This window comes from Anomaloglossus baeobatrachus, chromosome 9, assembly GCF_048569485.1.
Source record: "Anomaloglossus baeobatrachus isolate aAnoBae1 chromosome 9, aAnoBae1.hap1, whole genome shotgun sequence".
Classification (NCBI taxonomy): domain Eukaryota; kingdom Metazoa; phylum Chordata; class Amphibia; order Anura; family Aromobatidae; genus Anomaloglossus; species Anomaloglossus baeobatrachus.
In genome coordinates this window covers 134,707,696-134,731,860 of record NC_134361.1, presented here as the reverse complement: position 1 = coordinate 134,731,860, position 24,165 = coordinate 134,707,696, and positions in this window count along the sequence as shown.

The following is a 24,165-nucleotide window of genomic DNA, read 5'->3' as shown; positions in this document are numbered from 1 at the left end:
ACGGTGGAGGGAAGTGCTTCGGTGCCTCTGTCCACTGGCAGCCCTCCCAGTCGGGCTCTCAGGTACGCGGGGGTGCACTTGGTGGAACTGCAGGGGATATTGTTGTACATGTCCACCAGATCAGGCAGCTTCTCCGGCCACAGATTCCTTTCCTCCAACGGTAGTGTCTTGAGGAGGTTCAGGACCAGGTGGTTCATTTGCTCGCACATCCCATTAGTTTGGGCGTGGTACGGTGTGGTCCGGATCTTCTTGCATCCGTACAAGTGGCAAAACTCCTGGAACACCTCTGCTTCAAAAGCCTGGCCCTGATCCGTGAGCATCTTTTCCGGGTAGCCATGCGGTCTAGCTGCAGTACGGCCCGTCAAGTCTTTAATGGGGACGACCACCATGAACCTTGAGTAGTGGTCTACAATGGTCAGAGCATAGGTATACCCGATTCGGCTGGGCGTGAGCTTGACGTGGTCCAGGGCGACCAACTCAAGTGGCTGGTGAGTGATGATCGGCTGCAGAGGGGCCTTCTGGCTGGCCTCGTCCCGCCTTCTCAGTGTACAGGGGCTACATTCTCGACACCAGGCCTCCACAGACTCTCGCATCCCACTCCAGAACCGCTCTCTCAGCAACATTTCCAGCTTTTTCCAACCGAAGTGACCTGCGCCATCATGGTAGGCCTGCAGGACCCTGGGCACGCTGGCCTGGGGGACCACCAGCTGGCGAACCTTCTCATGGGTCTTTGGGTTTATCAGCTCCCTATACAGCTTCCCTTGAGGTAAGTACAGCCGATTTCTCTCCTTCCACAACCGCTGAGCTTTTGAGGGGGCTGTGTGGCCCATCCTGGAAGAACCCTGCGCAATCATGGTTTTGACCAGTTGGACTGCAGGTTCTTGGTCCTGAGCTTCTTGCCACCCTTGGCTGGGCAGCGGATCAAGGTTCACCTGCTGTTGTTTAACGCAGGGCTTCTTATCCCGTGGCCGATGGAACGCAGGTAGCTCAATTTCCTCAAGGTCGTCGTCCTCCACCCCTTCATCGGGTAGGTGCGGCATCCGAGACAGCGCATGTAGGCAGTGAACTTCGCCGCTGCGAGGTAATGCTTAAACCTTTCGGTTATTGCCCACACGAGGGCTAAGAACTCAAGCTTGAAGTAGCTGTAATTTTTGGGGTTCCTTTCCGTTGGCCGGAGTTTTCTGCTAGCGTAGGCGATCACTTTCTCCTTCCCGTCCTGTACCTGGGACAGGACCGCACCCAGGCCCACATTGCTGGGGTCAGTGTAGAGGACGAACGGGAGGCCATAGTCGGGGTAGGCCAAGAATTCTTTCCCTGTCAGGGCTGACTTCAACTGGTGAAAAGACCCCTCGTGCTTCTTGCCCCAGACAAACGGGGGCCCAGGGCTCTCCCATTCTTGGTCTGTCCCACGAGGAGGTCTTGCATGGGCTTGGCCATCTTCGTGTACCCCTTGATGAAACGGCGGTAGTAGCCCACTAGGCCCAGGAACTGCCTCACCTCCTTCACCGTGGTCGGTCACAGCCAGCTTTGGATAGCAGCAACCTTCTCAGGATCCGGGGCTACACCTTCTGCGCTCACCACGTGTCCAAGGTACTGCACCTTGGGTTTCAGCAGATGGCACTTGGAGGGCTTCAGCTTCATTCCGTACTTGGAGAGGGCCACAAACACTTCTGCCAGGTGCTCCAGGTGGGCCTCGTACGTCTTGGAATACACGATCACGTCATCCAAATACAATAGAACAGTCTCGAAGTTGAGATGCCCCAAGCAGCACTCCATGAGCCGTTGGAAGGTCCCAGGGGCATTGCACAGCCTGAACGGCATACTGTTGAACTCACAGAGTCCCATGGGGTAGCAAATGCGGTCTTCTCATGATCTTCCTGTGCAACCGCCATCTGCCAGTATCCACTGGTAAGGTCAAGGGTAGAGAAATAATTAGCAGTTTTTAATGCAGCCAGCGACTCTTCGATGCGGGGGAGAGGGTAGGCATCTTTATGCGTTATCTGATTGATCTTCCGGTAATCCACACACATTCTCATGGTACGATCCTTCTTCTTTACCAGCACCAGTGGAGCTGCCCAGGGACTACAACTATCTCGGATGACCCCTGCCTCCTTCATGTTCCTCAACATGTCTTCGGCGCATTGATAGTGTGTTGGTGGGATCGGCCTATACCTTTCTTTAATGGGTGAATGTGTGCCTGTGGGGATATGATGTTGAACACCCTTAATCCTCCCGAAGTCTAGCGGGTGCTTGCTGAAAACCTGCTCATACTCCTGTGCTACCCTGTATACCCCATCCTTGTGGTGTATCGGTGTGGACTCAGTGCCGACATGTAACTCCCAGCACCACTCCTCTAGCTGCATGGATGGGGTGTCACTGCTCATGTTGGGTGCAAGGGTAGTGGGAATGGTTTCATGGATGGCGTAGGTGTCTATGGTGAACAGTTTAGTTATGGTGGCATAGCGGGGGAGCCTAACCTCTTCCTCCCCGCAATTCAGCACTCTCACAGGCACTCCCCCCTTCTTGATGTTAATCACCCCCCTGGCTGCCATTACTGTGGGCCAGTGCTCTGAAGGCGAGAGTTCCACTATCGCCGGGTAATCCCATCCCTGGGGGCCTACTGCTGCCCTGCACCAAATCATCATCTCGCTCCTTGGCGGGACCACCAAAGGGGCTGCGTCCATCACCCGCACTCTGCCAATCTCTCCACCCATCAAATTTACTTGCTATCGATGCAGGAGGGCCCGGATTTCACGCTGCAGTGCCCTCTGCCGACCCCCTCCTGCTGTGGTAGACAGCTGCTGCAAAAGGCTCAACACTTCTCCCATACAGTGCTCAATCACGTTGGTCCCCAGGACCACTTTCGGGTTACGATTACTGGACTCATTCAGCACCATAATCATCCATTGGTATTTCAGCTCGGACCGTCCCACAGTCAGGGTCACCTCCTTGAATCCCACCTGGGTCATAGTGAGCCCATTGGCCGCAATAATAGTCATGCTATCATCGGGAGGGGCAAGTTCACTATCATCCCAATATCGCTGGTATAATGTGTAAGGCATGGTCATTACCTGCGATCCAGTGTCCAACAGGGCCATGGTCGGAACGCCATCCACTGCCAAGGCGATGATGGGGCGACCTCCAACATACCGGTCTCGCCAATCAGTCAGGCCGTGAGGGTCTACTCCTGAGGATTGGCCCTTGGCCTCAGGGATTGCTAGTTTAACGGGCATCGCCTAGAGTAGTGGCCAGGCTGTTTGCACCTGTAGCAGACAGGTTGCCCATACCGCGGGTCGTTGTTCTTTCTCCGCTGCATCCAAGTGACATCCTCCAGACTGTCAGCGAGCTGAATCTTCTCCTGGAACTTGGCTCTTGTCGGTAGCTGGAGTGCGACGAGGATCAGGGTGAGGTCTTCGTTCATGCATCGGACCTGCGCGGCCAGCGCTTCCATAATCCCGACGGGTGCGGCAGAGGCCGGTAGAGCCAAGGGAGGGGGCGCTACCAAGACGGGAGCGGTCTCGACCGGCCAAGGGGCCGCATCAGGAGCGCCAATGGTTGGGGCTTGTAGGGCCTTGATGGCCCGCTCCTTTAATACTGCAAAGTCAAGGTCGGTGTGCTCCAAAGTCCATAACCGCAGCTGTTTGCGATCTTCGGCAGACCCCAGTCCCTGCAGGAACTGCTCCACTAGCATCTTGTTGCTGTCGGCCTGACTGATGGTGTCCACCTGCCTCAGCGTCCGGAGGGCTGTCTGCAGGCACAAGGCATAGTCTCTTATGCTTTTCGCGGGCCGTTGCCGACATTGGTAGAACTGCATCCGCAACTCAGCCTCGGTGCGGGTTTCAAAGGTGGTCTGGAGGTTCTTGAAGATAGTGGTCACCGAGGCCCGGTCCGCGTCTGCTCAGGTCTCCATCTCCTGCTCAGCCGCACCGGTCAGCTGCCCTAGCACTACCGTCGCACGCTGTCTGACGGTCATGGCATACAAGTCAAGGATCGTGCTTATTTTTTTCCGGAACACCTGCAAGGCATCAGGCTTCCCATCGTACTGAGGTAGCCAGGTAGCACCGGGCATGTAGGGCAAGGAGATCGGCATTACCTGGGTGACCGCCGGACCCGCGGCCTTCCCCACTCCTGCAACCGGAGCGAGGGCCGCTACATTCCTGTCTTCGAGCACCGCCACTCCCGCAGCTGATGTCCCTCCGCCATCCCTGTTAGGCATGGACATCTTCCCTCCGTCCCCCCTTGGTCTTTTCGGGGCACTCTGCTCTCTTTATGCACCGCTCTGTTCTCAGGGAGCGGGGCTTCACTTTCGCGCCCTTTTGTTTGGAGGAGACGGCTTGGGCAGGAAACTTCGCGCCACTGGACAGTGACAAGATGGCAAATTCTGAAATTTTTCAACGGGACACCGCTGACGATAACTTCAAGGTGCACTTCCACAGGTAAGTGGATGGGTTCAATCCTGTTCATGACGCCAGAAGAGTCGGTGTGTACCGCCCCGGGGCTCAACCAGCTGCCCAGCCGCTCAAATCCGTGCTCGTTGGTGGGTGGCTCGAGCTCCTCACGGACCCGGGGGGTCACGTCGCTCTGAAATGGAGTCGCTGGTGCTACGTGAGGGGTGGTGTTCGGTGGAGAGGTCCACGGCCGGGGCCGCGGTTGTTCTGGGATTAAGTTCGTGACACCACCCACGGGTTGTGGTGAATGGATGGACACCGCTGCCGTAGACTAGGCTCCTGGGGACTGTGTTGCGCAGCTTGGTGTTGACCCCTCTGTGGGTAGGGGGAATGATGGTCCCAGGTCCCAGGGGCCCGAGGGAGATGCTGAGGCGGGAGAAATGATGCGTGTTGGCGTGTCAGTGCAGGTGTGGCGTGGTGCGTGGCCCAAAGGTACTGTTGTACTCACTATTACAAATACGCTGGAGTCTCTGGTAAATGAAACAAGATGGTGGACAGTGCCCGCAGCCGGCTGCGCTTTTCCCCTTTTCAGGTTGGTGGTTTCCGCCTTTCTCCTGCACCTCACTTTTATAGAAAATGATGACTCCTATGCCTGAGCAACGGTAGTCCACTCCCCAGCCTGATGTATGCCAGTAGAGGCCGTGTGTCCGCAGACGCTGGCCCGTGGGGTCTCGATGCCTGTGCGGTGGCTTTCTACCCCTATCGTTGGGCTGTTGTCTTCAGTCGGGTCTTAGGTGGGAAAGGGCCTAAAGTCCAGACCTCAATCAGTTGATTCGACTTGGTCCAGTTGTTTCTGGGCCTCGTACTGGGTCTGAGTACCCCTCCTGGTGCTCCGGTTTCCAATCGGTTCCCCGGGTTGGTACCGGCGGGCCACTACCCGGTCCCGGTCCCTTACGGTTCCACCGGCTGTAATCCCAGCTCCTGCAGGCGGCTACCACCATCTGCCTCCTTGCCACAGTACCAGGCTACGACCCCGGCACCGGTCAGTGTTGACGCTGCAAGCCTGACACCTCAGGCCTGCTGCACTTGAACTTGACTCTTCACTTCACTGTCCAGACTCAACTTTAACTTCAACTCGAACTAACTGTTTGTTTCCTGTCTCAGGCTCTCTGGACTCCTAGGTGGGCATGGCCAACCACCTGGCCCTGCCCCCTGGTGTGCCCATTGAACCCTGAGAGAGGTGGCAAGGGTTTTGTAGGTTGGCTGCTGTCACCTTATTACGGGGGGGAGGTGTTTGTGTAAGGGCCTACCTGTGACTACCTGGCTAGTCCAGGGCGTCACAGTTACACTCCATTCAGAAAGGACAAGAAAGGCAAAAAAGATGTAGGGTCCTTATTATGGCTTGCAAAGTCTCCTTAAGGAGAATAGTGTTCCCCCGTGGTCCCCACATAGCTTTCTCATGAGCCAGATCAGACACCCCCATACTTTGCACTGACGAGGGGCAAGCACCCCGAAACACCGTGTCTGCAAATTGGGATTCTGATCTGGCTTATATATCCTGAGTCATATTGCAAAGGATTGTCAAAAATCCACTTGTGACTTTTAGGATCGCTACTTCCAATAGGTGGCGCTGTGCTAGAGTTTGTCTCCTTTACTGGAGAGACAATTTGAATATTTCCCAGTGGGGCATTGCAGCTATAAGTCCCCTTACCTGGCAGCCAGACTGGCTTGCAAAGTCTCCTTAAGGAGAATAGTGTTCCCCCGTGGAATTTTAGGGGCATTGCAGCTATAAGTCCCCTTACCTGGCAGCCAGACTGGCTTGCAAAGTCTCCTTAAGGAGAATAGTGTTCCCCCGTGGTCCCCACATAGCTTTCTCATGAGCCAGATCAGACACCCCCATACTTTGCACTGACGAGGGGCAAGCACCCCGAAACACCGTGTCTGCAAATTGGGATTCTGATCTGGCTTATATATCCTGAGTCATATTGCAAAGGATTGTCAAAAATCCACTTGTGACTTTTAGGATCGCTACTTCCAATAGGTGGCGCTGTGCTAGAGTTTGTCTCCTTTACTGGAGAGACAATTTGAATATTTCCCAGAGGGGCATTGCAGCTATAAGTCCCCTTACCTGGCAGCCAGACTGGCTTGCAAAGTCTCCTTAAGGAGAATAGTGTTCCCCCGTGGAATTTTAGGGGCATTGCAGCTATAAGTCCCCTTACCTGGCAGCCAGACTGGCTTGCAAAGTCTCCTTAAGGAGAATAGTGTTCCCCCGTGGTCCCCACATAGCTTTCTCATGAGCCAGATCAGACACCCCCATACTTTGCACTGACGAGGGGCAAGCACCCCGAAACACCGTGTCTGCAAATTGGGATTCTGATCTGGCTTATATATCCTGAGTCATATTGCAAAGGATTGTCAAAAATCCACTTGTGACTTTTAGGATCGCTACTTCCAATAGGTGGCGCTGTGCTAGAGTTTGTCTCCTTTACTGGAGAGACAATTTGAATATTTCCCAGAGGGGCATTGCAGCTATAAGTCCCCTTACCTGGCAGCCAGACTGGCTTGCAAAGTCTCCTTAAGGAGAATAGTGTTCCCCCGTGGAATTTTAGGGGCATTGCAGCTATAAGTCCCCTTACCTGGCAGCCAGACTGGCTTGCAAAGTCTCCTTAAGGAGAATAGTGTTCCCCCGTGGTCCCCACATAGCTTTCTCATGAGCCAGATCAGACACCCCCATACTTTGCACTGACGAGGGGCAAGCACCCCGAAACACCGTGTCTGCAAATTGGGATTCTGATCTGGCTTATATATCCTGAGTCATATTGCAAAGGATTGTCAAAAATCCACTTGTGACTTTTAGGATCGCTACTTCCAATAGGTGGCGCTGTGCTAGAGTTTGTCTCCTTTACTGGAGAGACAATTTGAATATTTCCCAGAGGGGCATTGCAGCTATAAGTCCCCTTACCTGGCAGCCAGACTGGCTTGCAAAGTCTCCTTAAGGAGAATAGTGTTCCCCCGTGGAATTTTAGGGGCATTGCAGCTATAAGTCCCCTTACCTGGCAGCCAGACTGGCTTGCAAAGTCTCCTTAAGGAGAATAGTGTTCCCCCGTGGTCCCCACATAGCTTTCTCATGAGCCAGATCAGACACCCCCATACTTTGCACTGACGAGGGGCAAGCACCCCGAAACACCGTGTCTGCAAATTGGGATTCTGATCTGGCTTATATATCCTGAGTCATATTGCAAAGGATTGTCAAAAATCCACTTGTGACTTTTAGGATCGCTACTTCCAATAGGTGGCGCTGTGCTAGAGTTTGTCTCCTTTACTGGAGAGACAATTTGAATATTTCCCAGAGGGGCATTGCAGCTATAAGTCCCCTTACCTGGCAGCCAGACTGGCTTGCAAAGTCTCCTTAAGGAGAATAGTGTTCCCCCGTGGAATTTTAGGGGCATTGCAGCTATAAGTCCCCTTACCTGGCAGCCAGACTGGCTTGCAAAGTCTCCTTAAGGAGAATAGTGTTCCCCCGTGGTCCCCACATAGCTTTCTCATGAGCCAGATCAGACACCCCCATACTTTGCACTGACGAGGGGCAAGCACCCCGAAACACCGTGTCTGCAAATTGGGATTCTGATCTGGCTTATATATCCTGAGTCATATTGCAAAGGATTGTCAAAAATCCACTTGTGACTTTTAGGATCGCTACTTCCAATAGGTGGCGCTGTGCTAGAGTTTGTCTCCTTTACTGGAGAGACAATTTGAATATTTCCCAGAGGGGCATTGCAGCTATAAGTCCCCTTACCTGGCAGCCAGACTGGCTTGCAAAGTCTCCTTAAGGAGAATAGTGTTCCCCCGTGGAATTTTAGGGGCATTGCAGCTATAAGTCCCCTTACCTGGCAGCCAGACTGGCTTGCAAAGTCTCCTTAAGGAGAATAGTGTTCCCCCGTGGTCCCCACATAGCTTTCTCATGAGCCAGATCAGACACCCCCATACTTTGCACTGACGAGGGGCAAGCACCCCGAAACACCGTGTCTGCAAATTGGGATTCTGATCTGGCTTATATATCCTGAGTCATATTGCAAAGGATTGTCAAAAATCCACTTGTGACTTTTAGGATCGCTACTTCCAATAGGTGGCGCTGTGCTAGAGTTTGTCTCCTTTACTGGAGAGACAATTTGAATATTTCCCAGAGGGGCATTGCAGCTATAAGTCCCCTTACCTGGCAGCCAGACTGGCTTGCAAAGTCTCCTTAAGGAGAATAGTGTTCCCCCGTGGAATTTTAGGGGCATTGCAGCTATAAGTCCCCTTACCTGGCAGCCAGACTGGCTTGCAAAGTCTCCTTAAGGAGAATAGTGTTCCCCCGTGGTCCCCACATAGCTTTCTCATGAGCCAGATCAGACACCCCCATACTTTGCACTGACGAGGGGCAAGCACCCCGAAACACCGTGTCTGCAAATTGGGATTCTGATCTGGCTTATATATCCTGAGTCATATTGCAAAGGATTGTCAAAAATCCACTTGTGACTTTTAGGATCGCTACTTCCAATAGGTGGCGCTGTGCTAGAGTTTGTCTCCTTTACTGGAGAGACAATTTGAATATTTCCCAGAGGGGCATTGCAGCTATAAGTCCCCTTACCTGGCAGCCAGACTGGCTTGCAAAGTCTCCTTAAGGAGAATAGTGTTCCCCCGTGGAATTTTAGGGGCATTGCAGCTATAAGTCCCCTTACCTGGCAGCCAGACTGGCTTGCAAAGTCTCCTTAAGGAGAATAGTGTTCCCCCGTGGTCCCCACATAGCTTTCTCATGAGCCAGATCAGACACCCCCATACTTTGCACTGACGAGGGGCAAGCACCCCGAAACACCGTGTCTGCAAATTGGGATTCTGATCTGGCTTATATATCCTGAGTCATATTGCAAAGGATTGTCAAAAATCCACTTGTGACTTTTAGGATCGCTACTTCCAATAGGTGGCGCTGTGCTAGAGTTTGTCTCCTTTACTGGAGAGACAATTTGAATATTTCCCAGAGGGGCATTGCAGCTATAAGTCCCCTTACCTGGCAGCCAGACTGGCTTGCAAAGTCTCCTTAAGGAGAATAGTGTTCCCCCGTGGAATTTTAGGGGCATTGCAGCTATAAGTCCCCTTACCTGGCAGCCAGACTGGCTTGCAAAGTCTCCTTAAGGAGAATAGTGTTCCCCCGTGGTCCCCACATAGCTTTCTCATGAGCCAGATCAGACACCCCCATACTTTGCACTGACGAGGGGCAAGCACCCCGAAACACCGTGTCTGCAAATTGGGATTCTGATCTGGCTTATATATCCTGAGTCATATTGCAAAGGATTGTCAAAAATCCACTTGTGACTTTTAGGATCGCTACTTCCAATAGGTGGCGCTGTGCTAGAGTTTGTCTCCTTTACTGGAGAGACAATTTGAATATTTCCCAGAGGGGCATTGCAGCTATAAGTCCCCTTACCTGGCAGCCAGACTGGCTTGCAAAGTCTCCTTAAGGAGAATAGTGTTCCCCCGTGGAATTTTAGGGGCATTGCAGCTATAAGTCCCCTTACCTGGCAGCCAGACTGGCTTGCAAAGTCTCCTTAAGGAGAATAGTGTTCCCCCGTGGTCCCCACATAGCTTTCTCATGAGCCAGATCAGACACCCCCATACTTTGCACTGACGAGGGGCAAGCACCCCGAAACACCGTGTCTGCAAATTGGGATTCTGATCTGGCTTATATATCCTGAGTCATATTGCAAAGGATTGTCAAAAATCCACTTGTGACTTTTAGGATCGCTACTTCCAATAGGTGGCGCTGTGCTAGAGTTTGTCTCCTTTACTGGAGAGACAATTTGAATATTTCCCAGAGGGGCATTGCAGCTATAAGTCCCCTTACCTGGCAGCCAGACTGGCTTGCAAAGTCTCCTTAAGGAGAATAGTGTTCCCCCGTGGAATTTTAGGGGCATTGCAGCTATAAGTCCCCTTACCTGGCAGCCAGACTGGCTTGCAAAGTCTCCTTAAGGAGAATAGTGTTCCCCCGTGGTCCCCACATAGCTTTCTCATGAGCCAGATCAGACACCCCCATACTTTGCACTGACGAGGGGCAAGCACCCCGAAACACCGTGTCTGCAAATTGGGATTCTGATCTGGCTTATATATCCTGAGTCATATTGCAAAGGATTGTCAAAAATCCACTTGTGACTTTTAGGATCGCTACTTCCAATAGGTGGCGCTGTGCTAGAGTTTGTCTCCTTTACTGGAGAGACAATTTGAATATTTCCCAGAGGGGCATTGCAGCTATAAGTCCCCTTACCTGGCAGCCAGACTGGCTTGCAAAGTCTCCTTAAGGAGAATAGTGTTCCCCCGTGGAATTTTAGGGGCATTGCAGCTATAAGTCCCCTTACCTGGCAGCCAGACTGGCTTGCAAAGTCTCCTTAAGGAGAATAGTGTTCCCCCGTGGTCCCCACATAGCTTTCTCATGAGCCAGATCAGACACCCCCATACTTTGCACTGACGAGGGGCAAGCACCCCGAAACACCGTGTCTGCAAATTGGGATTCTGATCTGGCTTATATATCCTGAGTCATATTGCAAAGGATTGTCAAAAATCCACTTGTGACTTTTAGGATCGCTACTTCCAATAGGTGGCGCTGTGCTAGAGTTTGTCTCCTTTACTGGAGAGACAATTTGAATATTTCCCAGAGGGGCATTGCAGCTATAAGTCCCCTTACCTGGCAGCCAGACTGGCTTGCAAAGTCTCCTTAAGGAGAATAGTGTTCCCCCGTGGAATTTTAGGGGCATTGCAGCTATAAGTCCCCTTACCTGGCAGCCAGACTGGCTTGCAAAGTCTCCTTAAGGAGAATAGTGTTCCCCCGTGGTCCCCACATAGCTTTCTCATGAGCCAGATCAGACACCCCCATACTTTGCACTGACGAGGGGCAAGCACCCCGAAACACCGTGTCTGCAAATTGGGATTCTGATCTGGCTTATATATCCTGAGTCATATTGCAAAGGATTGTCAAAAATCCACTTGTGACTTTTAGGATCGCTACTTCCAATAGGTGGCGCTGTGCTAGAGTTTGTCTCCTTTACTGGAGAGACAATTTGAATATTTCCCAGAGGGGCATTGCAGCTATAAGTCCCCTTACCTGGCAGCCAGACTGGCTTGCAAAGTCTCCTTAAGGAGAATAGTGTTCCCCCGTGGAATTTTAGGGGCATTGCAGCTATAAGTCCCCTTACCTGGCAGCCAGACTGGCTTGCAAAGTCTCCTTAAGGAGAATAGTGTTCCCCCGTGGTCCCCACATAGCTTTCTCATGAGCCAGATCAGACACCCCCATACTTTGCACTGACGAGGGGCAAGCACCCCGAAACACCGTGTCTGCAAATTGGGATTCTGATCTGGCTTATATATCCTGAGTCATATTGCAAAGGATTGTCAAAAATCCACTTGTGACTTTTAGGATCGCTACTTCCAATAGGTGGCGCTGTGCTAGAGTTTGTCTCCTTTACTGGAGAGACAATTTGAATATTTCCCAGAGGGGCATTGCAGCTATAAGTCCCCTTACCTGGCAGCCAGACTGGCTTGCAAAGTCTCCTTAAGGAGAATAGTGTTCCCCCGTGGAATTTTAGGGGCATTGCAGCTATAAGTCCCCTTACCTGGCAGCCAGACTGGCTTGCAAAGTCTCCTTAAGGAGAATAGTGTTCCCCCGTGGTCCCCACATAGCTTTCTCATGAGCCAGATCAGACACCCCCATACTTTGCACTGACGAGGGGCAAGCACCCCGAAACACCGTGTCTGCAAATTGGGATTCTGATCTGGCTTATATATCCTGAGTCATATTGCAAAGGATTGTCAAAAATCCACTTGTGACTTTTAGGATCGCTACTTCCAATAGGTGGCGCTGTGCTAGAGTTTGTCTCCTTTACTGGAGAGACAATTTGAATATTTCCCAGAGGGGCATTGCAGCTATAAGTCCCCTTACCTGGCAGCCAGACTGGCTTGCAAAGTCTCCTTAAGGAGAATAGTGTTCCCCCGTGGAATTTTAGGGGCATTGCAGCTATAAGTCCCCTTACCTGGCAGCCAGACTGGCTTGCAAAGTCTCCTTAAGGAGAATAGTGTTCCCCCGTGGTCCCCACATAGCTTTCTCATGAGCCAGATCAGACACCCCCATACTTTGCACTGACGAGGGGCAAGCACCCCGAAACACCGTGTCTGCAAATTGGGATTCTGATCTGGCTTATATATCCTGAGTCATATTGCAAAGGATTGTCAAAAATCCACTTGTGACTTTTAGGATCGCTACTTCCAATAGGTGGCGCTGTGCTAGAGTTTGTCTCCTTTACTGGAGAGACAATTTGAATATTTCCCAGAGGGGCATTGCAGCTATAAGTCCCCTTACCTGGCAGCCAGACTGGCTTGCAAAGTCTCCTTAAGGAGAATAGTGTTCCCCCGTGGAATTTTAGGGGCATTGCAGCTATAAGTCCCCTTACCTGGCAGCCAGACTGGCTTGCAAAGTCTCCTTAAGGAGAATAGTGTTCCCCCGTGGTCCCCACATAGCTTTCTCATGAGCCAGATCAGACACCCCCATACTTTGCACTGACGAGGGGCAAGCACCCCGAAACACCGTGTCTGCAAATTGGGATTCTGATCTGGCTTATATATCCTGAGTCATATTGCAAAGGATTGTCAAAAATCCACTTGTGACTTTTAGGATCGCTACTTCCAATAGGTGGCGCTGTGCTAGAGTTTGTCTCCTTTACTGGAGAGACAATTTGAATATTTCCCAGAGGGGCATTGCAGCTATAAGTCCCCTTACCTGGCAGCCAGACTGGCTTGCAAAGTCTCCTTAAGGAGAATAGTGTTCCCCCGTGGAATTTTAGGGGCATTGCAGCTATAAGTCCCCTTACCTGGCAGCCAGACTGGCTTGCAAAGTCTCCTTAAGGAGAATAGTGTTCCCCCGTGGTCCCCACATAGCTTTCTCATGAGCCAGATCAGACACCCCCATACTTTGCACTGACGAGGGGCAAGCACCCCGAAACACCGTGTCTGCAAATTGGGATTCTGATCTGGCTTATATATCCTGAGTCATATTGCAAAGGATTGTCAAAAATCCACTTGTGACTTTTAGGATCGCTACTTCCAATAGGTGGCGCTGTGCTAGAGTTTGTCTCCTTTACTGGAGAGACAATTTGAATATTTCCCAGAGGGGCATTGCAGCTATAAGTCCCCTTACCTGGCAGCCAGACTGGCTTGCAAAGTCTCCTTAAGGAGAATAGTGTTCCCCCGTGGAATTTTAGGGGCATTGCAGCTATAAGTCCCCTTACCTGGCAGCCAGACTGGCTTGCAAAGTCTCCTTAAGGAGAATAGTGTTCCCCCGTGGTCCCCACATAGCTTTCTCATGAGCCAGATCAGACACCCCCATACTTTGCACTGACGAGGGGCAAGCACCCCGAAACACCGTGTCTGCAAATTGGGATTCTGATCTGGCTTATATATCCTGAGTCATATTGCAAAGGATTGTCAAAAATCCACTTGTGACTTTTAGGATCGCTACTTCCAATAGGTGGCGCTGTGCTAGAGTTTGTCTCCTTTACTGGAGAGACAATTTGAATATTTCCCAGAGGGGCATTGCAGCTATAAGTCCCCTTACCTGGCAGCCAGACTGGCTTGCAAAGTCTCCTTAAGGAGAATAGTGTTCCCCCGTGGAATTTTAGGGGCATTGCAGCTATAAGTCCCCTTACCTGGCAGCCAGACTGGCTTGCAAAGTCTCCTTAAGGAGAATAGTGTTCCCCCGTGGTCCCCACATAGCTTTCTCATGAGCCAGATCAGACACCCCCATACTTTGCACTGACGAGGGGCAAGCACCCCGAAACACCGTGTCTGCAAATTGGGATTCTGATCTGGCTTATATATCCTGAGTCATATTGCAAAGGATTGTCAAAAATCCACTTGTGACTTTTAGGATCGCTACTTCCAATAGGTGGCGCTGTGCTAGAGTTTGTCTCCTTTACTGGAGAGACAATTTGAATATTTCCCAGAGGGGCATTGCAGCTATAAGTCCCCTTACCTGGCAGCCAGACTGGCTTGCAAAGTCTCCTTAAGGAGAATAGTGTTCCCCCGTGGAATTTTAGGGGCATTGCAGCTATAAGTCCCCTTACCTGGCAGCCAGACTGGCTTGCAAAGTCTCCTTAAGGAGAATAGTGTTCCCCCGTGGTCCCCACATAGCTTTCTCATGAGCCAGATCAGACACCCCCATACTTTGCACTGACGAGGGGCAAGCACCCCGAAACACCGTGTCTGCAAATTGGGATTCTGATCTGGCTTATATATCCTGAGTCATATTGCAAAGGATTGTCAAAAATCCACTTGTGACTTTTAGGATCGCTACTTCCAATAGGTGGCGCTGTGCTAGAGTTTGTCTCCTTTACTGGAGAGACAATTTGAATATTTCCCAGAGGGGCATTGCAGCTATAAGTCCCCTTACCTGGCAGCCAGACTGGCTTGCAAAGTCTCCTTAAGGAGAATAGTGTTCCCCCGTGGAATTTTAGGGGCATTGCAGCTATAAGTCCCCTTACCTGGCAGCCAGACTGGCTTGCAAAGTCTCCTTAAGGAGAATAGTGTTCCCCCGTGGTCCCCACATAGCTTTCTCATGAGCCAGATCAGACACCCCCATACTTTGCACTGACGAGGGGCAAGCACCCCGAAACACCGTGTCTGCAAATTGGGATTCTGATCTGGCTTATATATCCTGAGTCATATTGCAAAGGATTGTCAAAAATCCACTTGTGACTTTTAGGATCGCTACTTCCAATAGGTGGCGCTGTGCTAGAGTTTGTCTCCTTTACTGGAGAGACAATTTGAATATTTCCCAGAGGGGCATTGCAGCTATAAGTCCCCTTACCTGGCAGCCAGACTGGCTTGCAAAGTCTCCTTAAGGAGAATAGTGTTCCCCCGTGGAATTTTAGGGGCATTGCAGCTATAAGTCCCCTTACCTGGCAGCCAGACTGGCTTGCAAAGTCTCCTTAAGGAGAATAGTGTTCCCCCGTGGTCCCCACATAGCTTTCTCATGAGCCAGATCAGACACCCCCATACTTTGCACTGACGAGGGGCAAGCACCCCGAAACACCGTGTCTGCAAATTGGGATTCTGATCTGGCTTATATATCCTGAGTCATATTGCAAAGGATTGTCAAAAATCCACTTGTGACTTTTAGGATCGCTACTTCCAATAGGTGGCGCTGTGCTAGAGTTTGTCTCCTTTACTGGAGAGACAATTTGAATATTTCCCAGAGGGGCATTGCAGCTATAAGTCCCCTTACCTGGCAGCCAGACTGGCTTGCAAAGTCTCCTTAAGGAGAATAGTGTTCCCCCGTGGAATTTTAGGGGCATTGCAGCTATAAGTCCCCTTACCTGGCAGCCAGACTGGCTTGCAAAGTCTCCTTAAGGAGAATAGTGTTCCCCCGTGGTCCCCACATAGCTTTCTCATGAGCCAGATCAGACACCCCCATACTTTGCACTGACGAGGGGCAAGCACCCCGAAACACCGTGTCTGCAAATTGGGATTCTGATCTGGCTTATATATCCTGAGTCATATTGCAAAGGATTGTCAAAAATCCACTTGTGACTTTTAGGATCGCTACTTCCAATAGGTGGCGCTGTGCTAGAGTTTGTCTCCTTTACTGGAGAGACAATTTGAATATTTCCCAGAGGGGCATTGCAGCTATAAGTCCCCTTACCTGGCAGCCAGACTGGCTTGCAAAGTCTCCTTAAGGAGAATAGTGTTCCCCCGTGGAATTTTAGGGGCATTGCAGCTATAAGTCCCCTTACCTGGCAGCCAGACTGGCTTGCAAAGTCTCCTTAAGGAGAATAGTGTTCCCCCGTGGTCCCCACATAGCTTTCTCATGAGCCAGATCAGACACCCCCATACTTTGCACTGACGAGGGGCAAGCACCCCGAAACACCGTGTCTGCAAATTGGGATTCTGATCTGGCTTATATATCCTGAGTCATATTGCAAAGGATTGTCAAAAATCCACTTGTGACTTTTAGGATCGCTACTTCCAATAGGTGGCGCTGTGCTAGAGTTTGTCTCCTTTACTGGAGAGACAATTTGAATATTTCCCAGAGGGGCATTGCAGCTATAAGTCCCCTTACCTGGCAGCCAGACTGGCTTGCAAAGTCTCCTTAAGGAGAATAGTGTTCCCCCGTGGAATTTTAGGGGCATTGCAGCTATAAGTCCCCTTACCTGGCAGCCAGACTGGCTTGCAAAGTCTCCTTAAGGAGAATAGTGTTCCCCCGTGGTCCCCACATAGCTTTCTCATGAGCCAGATCAGACACCCCCATACTTTGCACTGACGAGGGGCAAGCACCCCGAAACACCGTGTCTGCAAATTGGGATTCTGATCTGGCTTATATATCCTGAGTCATATTGCAAAGGATTGTCAAAAATCCACTTGTGACTTTTAGGATCGCTACTTCCAATAGGTGGCGCTGTGCTAGAGTTTGTCTCCTTTACTGGAGAGACAATTTGAATATTTCCCAGAGGGGCATTGCAGCTATAAGTCCCCTTACCTGGCAGCCAGACTGGCTTGCAAAGTCTCCTTAAGGAGAATAGTGTTCCCCCGTGGAATTTTAGGGGCATTGCAGCTATAAGTCCCCTTACCTGGCAGCCAGACTGGCTTGCAAAGTCTCCTTAAGGAGAATAGTGTTCCCCCGTGGTCCCCACATAGCTTTCTCATGAGCCAGATCAGACACCCCCATACTTTGCACTGACGAGGGGCAAGCACCCCGAAACACCGTGTCTGCAAATTGGGATTCTGATCTGGCTTATATATCCTGAGTCATATTGCAAAGGATTGTCAAAAATCCACTTGTGACTTTTAGGATCGCTACTTCCAATAGGTGGCGCTGTGCTAGAGTTTGTCTCCTTTACTGGAGAGACAATTTGAATATTTCCCAGAGGGGCATTGCAGCTATAAGTCCCCTTACCTGGCAGCCAGACTGGCTTGCAAAGTCTCCTTAAGGAGAATAGTGTTCCCCCGTGGAATTTTAGGGGCATTGCAGCTATAAGTCCCCTTACCTGGCAGCCAGACTGGCTTGCAAAGTCTCCTTAAGGAGAATAGTGTTCCCCCGTGGTCCCCACATAGCTTTCTCATGAGCCAGATCAGACACCCCCATACTTTGCACTGACGAGGGGCAAGCACCCCGAAACACCGTGTCTGCAAATTGGGATTCTGATCTGGCTTATATATCCTGAGTCATATTGCAAAGGATTGTCAAAAATCCACTTGTGACTTTTAGGATCGCTACTTCCAATAGGTGGCGCTGTGCTAGAGTTTGTCTCCTTTACTGGAGAGACAATTTGAATATTTCCCAGAGGGGCATTGCAGCTATAAGTCCCCTTACCTGGCAGCCAGACTGGCTTGCAAAGTCTCCTTAAGGAGAATAGTGTTCCCCCGTGGAATTTTAGGGGCATTGCAGCTATAAGTCCCCTTACCTGGCAGCCAGACTGGCTTGCAAAGTCTCCTTAAGGAGAATAGTGTTCCCCCGTGGTCCCCACATAGCTTTCTCATGAGCCAGATCAGACACCCCATACTTTGCACTGACGAGGGGCAAGCACCCCGAAACACCGTGTCTGCAAATTGGGATTCTGATCTGGCTTATATATCCTGAGTCATATTGCAAAGGATTGTCAAAAATCCACTTGTGACTTTTAGGATCGCTACTTCCAATAGGTGGCGCTGTGCTAGAGTTTGTCTCCTTTACTGGAGAGACAATTTGAATATTTCCCAGAGGGGCATTGCAGCTATAAGTCCCCTTACCTGGCAGCCAGACTGGCTTGCAAAGTCTCCTTAAGGAGAATAGTGTTCCCCCGTGGAATTTTAGGGGCATTGCAGCTATAAGTCCCCTTACCTGGCAGCCAGACTGGCTTGCAAAGTCTCCTTAAGGAGAATAGTGTTCCCCCGTGGTCCCCACATAGCTTTCTCATGAGCCAGATCAGACACCCCCATACTTTGCACTGACGAGGGGCAAGCACCCCGAAACACCGTGTCTGCAAATTGGGATTCTGATCTGGCTTATATATCCTGAGTCATATTGCAAAGGATTGTCAAAAATCCACTTGTGACTTTTAGGATCGCTACTTCCAATAGGTGGCGCTGTGCTAGAGTTTGTCTCCTTTACTGGAGAGACAATTTGAATATTTCCCAGAGGGGCATTGCAGCTATAAGTCCCCTTACCTGGCAGCCAGACTGGCTTGCAAAGTCTCCTTAAGGAGAATAGTGTTCCCCCGTGGAATTTTAGGGGCATTGCAGCTATAAGTCCCCTTACCTGGCAGCCAGACTGGCTTGCAAAGTCTCCTTAAGGAGAATAGTGTTCCCCCGTGGTCCCCACATAGCTTTCTCATGAGCCAGATCAGACACCCCCATACTTTGCACTGACGAGGGGCAAGCACCCCGAAACACCGTGTCTGCAAATTGGGATTCTGATCTGGCTTATATATCCTGAGTCATATTGCAAAGGATTGTCAAAAATCCACTTGTGACTTTTAGGATCGCTACTTCCAATAGGTGGCGCTGTGCTAGAGTTTGTCTCCTTTACTGGAGAGACAATTTGAATATTTCCCAGAGGGGCATTGCAGCTATAAGTCCCCTTACCTGGCAGCCAGACTGGCTTGCAAAGTCTCCTTAAGGAGAATAGTGTTCCCCCGTGGAATTTTAGGGGCATTGCAGCTATAAGTCCCCTTACCTGGCAGCCAGACTGGCTTGCAAAGTCTCCTTAAGGAGAATAGTGTTCCCCGTGGTCCCCACATAGCTTTCTCATGAGCCAGATCAGACACCCCCATACTTTGCACTGACGAGGGGCAAGCACCCCGAAACACCGTGTCTGCAAATTGGGATTCTGATCTGGCTTATATATCCTGAGTCATATTGCAAAGGATTGTCAAAAATCCACTTGTGACTTTTAGGATCGCTACTTCCAATAGGTGGCGCTGTGCTAGAGTTTGTCTCCTTTACTGGAGAGACAATTTGAATATTTCCCAGAGGGGCATTGCAGCTATAAGTCCCCTTACCTGGCAGCCAGACTGGCTTGCAAAGTCTCCTTAAGGAGAATAGTGTTCCCCCGTGGAATTTTAGGGGCATTGCAGCTATAAGTCCCCTTACCTGGCAGCCAGACTGGCTTGCAAAGTCTCCTTAAGGAGAATAGTGTTCCCCCGTGGTCCCCACATAGCTTTCTCATGAGCCAGATCAGACACCCCCATACTTTGCACTGACGAGGGGCAAGCACCCCGAAACACCGTGTCTGCAAATTGGGATTCTGATCTGGCTTATATATCCTGAGTCATATTGCAAAGGATTGTCAAAAATCCACTTGTGACTTTTAGGATCGCTACTTCCAATAGGTGGCGCTGTGCTAGAGTTTGTCTCCTTTACTGGAGAGACAATTTGAATATTTCCCAGAGGGGCATTGCAGCTATAAGTCCCCTTACCTGGCAGCCAGACTGGCTTGCAAAGTCTCCTTAAGGAGAATAGTGTTCCCCCGTGGAATTTTAGGGGCATTGCAGCTATAAGTCCCCTTACCTGGCAGCCAGACTGGCTTGCAAAGTCTCCTTAAGGAGAATAGTGTTCCCCCGTGGTCCCCACATAGCTTTCTCATGAGCCAGATCAGACACCCCCATACTTTGCACTGACGAGGGGCAAGCACCCCGAAACACCGTGTCTGCAAATTGGGATTCTGATCTGGCTTATATATCCTGAGTCATATTGCAAAGGATTGTCAAAAATCCACTTGTGACTTTTAGGATCGCTACTTCCAATAGGTGGCGCTGTGCTAGAGTTTGTCTCCTTTACTGGAGAGACAATTTGAATATTTCCCAGAGGGGCATTGCAGCTATAAGTCCCCTTACCTGGCAGCCAGACTGGCTTGCAAAGTCTCCTTAAGGAGAATAGTGTTCCCCCCGTGGAATTTTAGGGGCATTGCAGCTATAAGTCCCCTTACCTGGCAGCCAGACTGGCTTGCAAAGTCTCCTTAAGGAGAATAGTGTTCCCCCGTGGTCCCCACATAGCTTTCTCATGAGCCAGATCAGACACCCCCATACTTTGCACTGACGAGGGGCAAGCACCCCGAAACACCGTGTCTGCAAATTGGGATTCTGATCTGGCTTATATATCCTGAGTCATATTGCAAAGGATTGTCAAAAATCCACTTGTGACTTTTAGGATCGCTACTTCCAATAGGTGGCGCTGTGCTAGAGTTTGTCTCCTTTACTGGAGAGACAATTTGAATATTTCCCAGAGGGGCATTGCAGCTATAAGTCCCCTTACCTGGCAGCCAGACTGGCTTGCAAAGTCTCCTTAAGGAGAATAGTGTTCCCCCGTGGAATTTTAGGGGCATTGCAGCTATAAGTCCCCTTACCTGGCAGCCAGACTGGCTTGCAAAGTCTCCTTAAGGAGAATAGTGTTCCCCCGTGGTCCCCACATAGCTTTCTCATGAGCCAGATCAGACACCCCCATACTTTGCACTGACGAGGGGCAAGCACCCCGAAACACCGTGTCTGCAAATTGGGATTCTGATCTGGCTTATATATCCTGAGTCATATTGCAAAGGATTGTCAAAAATCCACTTGTGACTTTTAGGATCGCTACTTCCAATAGGTGGCGCTGTGCTAGAGTTTGTCTCCTTTACTGGAGAGACAATTTGAATATTTCCCAGAGGGGCATTGCAGCTATAAGTCCCCTTACCTGGCAGCCAGACTGGCTTGCAAAGTCTCCTTAAGGAGAATAGTGTTCCCCCGTGGAATTTTAGGGGCATTGCAGCTATAAGTCCCCTTACCTGGCAGCCAGACTGGCTTGCAAAGTCTCCTTAAGGAGAATAGTGTTCCCCCGTGGTCCCCACATAGCTTTCTCATGAGCCAGATCAGACACCCCCATACTTTGCACTGACGAGGGGCAAGCACCCCGAAACACCGTGTCTGCAAATTGGGATTCTGATCTGGCTTATATATCCTGAGTCATATTGCAAAGGATTGTCAAAAATCCACTTGTGACTTTTAGGATCGCTACTTCCAATAGGTGGCGCTGTGCTAGAGTTTGTCTCCTTTACTGGAGAGACAATTTGAATATTTCCCAGAGGGGCATTGCAGCTATAAGTCCCCTTACCTGGCAGCCAGACTGGCTTGCAAAGTCTCCTTAAGGAGAATAGTGTTCCCCCGTGGAATTTTAGGGGCATTGCAGCTATAAGTCCCCTTACCTGGCAGCCAGACTGGCTTGCAAAGTCTCCTTAAGGAGAATAGTGTTCCCCCGTGGTCCCCACATAGCTTTCTCATGAGCCAGATCAGACACCCCCATACTTTGCACTGACGAGGGGCAAGCACCCCGAAACACCGTGTCTGCAAATTGGGATTCTGATCTGGCTTATATATCCTGAGTCATATTGCAAAGGATTGTCAAAAATCCACTTGTGACTTTTAGGATCGCTACTTCCAATAGGTGGCGCTGTGCTAGAGTTTGTCTCCTTTACTGGAGAGACAATTTGAATATTTCCCAGAGGGGCATTGCAGCTATAAGTCCCCTTACCTGGCAGCCAGACTGGCTTGCAAAGTCTCCTTAAGGAGAATAGTGTTCCCCCGTGGAATTTTAGGGGCATTGCAGCTATAAGTCCCCTTACCTGGCAGCCAGACTGGCTTGCAAAGTCTCCTTAAGGAGAATAGTGTTCCCCCGTGGTCCCCACATAGCTTTCTCATGAGCCAGATCAGACACCCCCATACTTTGCACTGACGAGGGGCAAGCACCCCGAAACACCGTGTCTGCAAATTGGGATTCTGATCTGGCTTATATATCCTGAGTCATATTGCAAAGGATTGTCAAAAATCCACTTGTGACTTTTAGGATCGCTACTTCCAATAGGTGGCGCTGTGCTAGAGTTTGTCTCCTTTACTGGAGAGACAATTTGAATATTTCCCAGAGGGGCATTGCAGCTATAAGTCCCCTTACCTGGCAGCCAGACTGGCTTGCAAAGTCTCCTTAAGGAGAATAGTGTTCCCCCGTGGAATTTTAGGGGCATTGCAGCTATAAGTCCCCCTTACCTGGCAGCCAGACTGGCTTGCAAAGTCTCCTTAAGGAGAATAGTGTTCCCCCGTGGTCCCCACATAGCTTTCTCATGAGCCAGATCAGACACCCCCATACTTTGCACTGACGAGGGGCAAGCACCCCGAAACACCGTGTCTGCAAATTGGGATTCTGATCTGGCTTATATATCCTGAGTCATATTGCAAAGGATTGTCAAAAATCCACTTGTGACTTTTAGGATCGCTACTTCCAATAGGTGGCGCTGTGCTAGAGTTTGTCTCCTTTACTGGAGAGACAATTTGAATATTTCCCAGAGGGGCATTGCAGCTATAAGTCCCCTTACCTGGCAGCCAGACTGGCTTGCAAAGTCTCCTTAAGGAGAATAGTGTTCCCCCGTGGAATTTTAGGGGCATTGCAGCTATAAGTCCCCTTACCTGGCAGCCAGACTGGCTTGCAAAGTCTCCTTAAGGAGAATAGTGTTCCCCCGTGGTCCCCACATAGCTTTCTCATGAGCCAGATCAGACACCCCCATACTTTGCACTGACGAGGGGCAAGCACCCCGAAACACCGTGTCTGCAAATTGGGATTCTGATCTGGCTTATATATCCTGAGTCATATTGCAAAGGATTGTCAAAAATCCACTTGTGACTTTTAGGATCGCTACTTCCAATAGGTGGCGCTGTGCTAGAGTTTGTCTCCTTTACTGGAGAGACAATTTGAATATTTCCCAGAGGGGCATTGCAGCTATAAGTCCCCTTACCTGGCAGCCAGACTGGCTTGCAAAGTCTCCTTAAGGAGAATAGTGTTCCCCGTGGAATTTTAGGGGCATTGCAGCTATAAGTCCCCTTACCTGGCAGCCAGACTGGCTTGCAAAGTCTCCTTAAGGAGAATAGTGTTCCCCCGTGGTCCCCACATAGCTTTCTCATGAGCCAGATCAGACACCCCCATACTTTGCACTGACGAGGGGCAAGCACCCCGAAACACCGTGTCTGCAAATTGGGATTCTGATCTGGCTTATATATCCTGAGTCATATTGCAAAGGATTGTCAAAAATCCACTTGTGACTTTTAGGATCGCTACTTCCAATAGGTGGCGCTGTGCTAGAGTTTGTCTCCTTTACTGGAGAGACAATTTGAATATTTCCCAGAGGGGCATTGCAGCTATAAGTCCCCTTACCTGGCAGCCAGACTGGCTTGCAAAGTCTCCTTAAGGAGAATAGTGTTCCCCCGTGGAATTTTAGGGGCATTGCAGCTATAAGTCCCCTTACCTGGCAGCCAGACTGGCTTGCAAAGTCTCCTTAAGGAGAATAGTGTTCCCCCGTGGTCCCCACATAGCTTTCTCATGAGCCAGATCAGACACCCCCATACTTTGCACTGACGAGGGGCAAGCACCCCGAAACACCGTGTCTGCAAATTGGGATTCTGATCTGGCTTATATATCCTGAGTCATATTGCAAAGGATTGTCAAAAATCCACTTGTGACTTTTAGGATCGCTACTTCCAATAGGTGGCGCTGTGCTAGAGTTTGTCTCCTTTACTGGAGAGACAATTTGAATATTTCCCAGAGGGGCATTGCAGCTATAAGTCCCCTTACCTGGCAGCCAGACTGGCTTGCAAAGTCTCCTTAAGGAGAATAGTGTTCCCCCGTGGAATTTTAGGGGCATTGCAGCTATAAGTCCCCTTACCTGGCAGCCAGACTGGCTTGCAAAGTCTCCTTAAGGAGAATAGTG